The sequence below is a fragment of the Podarcis muralis genome, chromosome 16 (assembly GCF_964188315.1).
Source record: "Podarcis muralis chromosome 16, rPodMur119.hap1.1, whole genome shotgun sequence".
In the NCBI taxonomy this organism is placed as follows: Eukaryota; Metazoa; Chordata; class Lepidosauria; order Squamata; family Lacertidae; genus Podarcis; species Podarcis muralis.
In genome coordinates, this window is record NC_135670.1 from 1 (window position 1) to 2,825 (window position 2,825).

Sequence of the window (2,825 nt, forward strand, 5' to 3'; positions counted from 1 at the left end):
CCCAGGGCCTTTCCTGCTGCTGCTGATGCTGCTGCTTCCCCTTCTCTTGCCCTGTGCAGGAGAACCGCATGCGCTGCCTTAAAACTCATCTGGCCTGCTCCTCTCAGGTGGATTTGTAGCTGGTTGACTGACCAAACTCAAAGAGTGCTCATTAACAGTTCCTCATCATCCTGCGGAAAAGTGACAAGTGGCGTGCTGCAGGGTTCTGCTCTGGGCCCGTTTTTATAAATGACTTGGATTAAGGAATTGAGGGGAAGCTCATCAAATTTGCAGATGACACCAAGCTGGGAGGGGTAGCTAATGCCGCAGAAGACAGAAACGGAATTCAAAATTACCAGCATTCAAAAAAAGCTAACGCTATTCTAGACTGCGTCAACAGACATCTAGTGTCCAGATCAAGGGAAGTAACTGTCCTGCTTTATTCTGCCTTGGTCAGACCACACTTGGAAAACTGTGTCCGGTTCTGGGCACCACAATTTAAGAAGGATGTCGACAAGCTGGAAGGTGTGCAGAGGAGGGAGACCAAGATGATCAAGGGTCCTGAAACCAAGCCTGATGAGGAACGGTTGAAGGAGCTGGGTATGCTTAGCCTGGAAAAGAGGAGACTGAGAGGAGCTAGACAGCCATCTTAAAGAAGGGCTGTCACATGGAGAAGGGCACATACTTGTTTTCTCTTGCTCTGGAGGGGAGGACTTGAACCAATGGCTTCAAGTTGCAAGAAAGGAGATTCCGACTTAACATCAGGAAGAACTTTCTGACACTAAGAGCTGTTTGACAGCTGTAGAACAGACTCCCCTGAGAGGTGGAGGACTCTCCGTCCTTGGAGGTTTTTAAGCGAAGGGTAGATGGCCATCTGTCCTGGATGCTCCAGCTGAGATCCCTGCATTGCAGGGGTTGGGCTGGATGACCCTTGAGGCCCCTTCCAACGCTAAGATCCTATGATTCTGCCCCCGCCCAGGTCTTGGGCATCCTGGCCAGAGGCATCTCCTGCCAGCCAGTTGTCCTCTTGTTGAGCCGTGCTGCTGCTGCCTTTCGTGTGATTTCTCCTCTGCTGTTGACACTCCATTGCTCACCATCCACTTGCTCATTTCCTATAAACAGGAAAATGGAGATGAGGGTCATATGTGTTTTCCAAGTAAACAGCAGCTTCCTATCTCTGGGCGGGTGATGGAAGGGGTAGGAAATGAGGAAGGAACAGAAAGAGGGAGGGAGGGAGGGAGGGAGGGAGGGAGGGAGGGTGTGTAGGGGGAGCAGCAGGTGATTCCTGTGTAAGACACTTGGAATCACCAAAGTCAGAGGAGTCAGGGCAGAAATGTAGTAAGCCAGCAGCCCAGACTGATGCCTGTGTCCAGGCCCTGCTCCAAACACCTCCAGCGAAGGGAGGCCTTGACCTCCTGGGGTGGCAGAGGCCCCACAGCTGGATTGGCTCTTGCCCTCAGGCATTGTCTCCACATGTCTAGCTGAAATCTGCCCTTCCTGCCTCTTGGCTCCCAGAAGATGCCCTGCGAAGGGCTTTGGATGAGATGCAATTCTTTCGTTTGCATGTGTGGGGCGTGGCGAGTAGTGCTTTGTACTTTGCCGGTTCCCAGATCCCAGGTCTTTTGCTCATTCCCTTCTCTTGGGGCTTTTGGCTAATAAAGAAGAGATGCCTGATGCCGTGAGGTCCCTCTGAGCCTTGTCTTGCTGCTGAAGGCCAAAGGAGGGGTGCATGGAGGGGGGTTCTCAGTGGTGGGGCCAAAACTGAGGCTGACAGCTGTGTCCCCTCCACCGCAGCCTTTAGAGCAAACTCGCAGGTTCCCCTTCCAGCCTTCCTCATAAAAATGGAAGGCACTTCAGGGGACAGGCAAGAAGTCTTTGCCTGCTATTCTCCTCTCTTTCTCTCTTTCTCTTCCCACAATGACAAGGCAACCCTGGGCCCTGATCCTGAAAGGGTCTCCCTGTGGAAGCTCACTAGAGCCTGAGCTACTGCCAGAAGCCTTTTGGTTGGAGGGGGTAACTTCAAGGGGGCCTGATCCTGCCCATTCCTTTCCCTCTTGGTACCTCCAAAGGCACAGGCCACCATGGGGCTCGGGAGAGGGCTGTGCAGGCATCCCCAGCCGTGCAATGGAGTTGGGCTTGTTTTGTGGCTGGCTGGCAAGAAGGGCTTATGAAGTGGCACCAAGCCCCAAGGGTGAAGTGGCTCAAGGGTCAGTCCTGCCTTTGCATGAAATTGAAGCCCCCCCCCCCAATAGCTGTCAACCTTCTCTTTTTTAGATGGGAAATTCCCTTATTTCAGCGCCGTTTCCCGCTGCTATCCCGGATTGTTAGATATCCTGTAGACTGTCCTCGGGACAGGTGAGGCTGCTGATCCCTTATTTTCAAATCTGAAAGTTGACAGCTATGCCCCCCCCCCCCAACTGCCTGGCTGCTCAAGCCTCCTTTCCTAGAGAGCCAGCCTGTGTGAGATCTGTCTGTGTGCTCAGATATGCAGCGTTCCTGGAAATGTGTTCCCTTGCAGGCATTTCCTGGCCACCAAACTCTGTGCTTCCTGTGATGAAGTCATGGTGAGAAAGAAGTGTGGCCTTGACGCAAGTCTGGCAAAGCGAGAGTCAGAGCAGTCAGTGGTAGGTGGGACTCTTGATGAGCTTCCCCCATGAGTGATGGGGAAGAGGTAAGGGGGCCCAGAACTTGGGGAGCACATTCTCAGCCTCCAGCAGTGGCAGCTAGAGGGGCTCTGGGCACCCCTCTTTGCCTGAGGCCCCGGAGACTCGTTGTGGGCAAGAGCCACATACCATCATCACTTTTCTCTCTCCTTTCCCCAATAATAATAATAATAATAATAATAA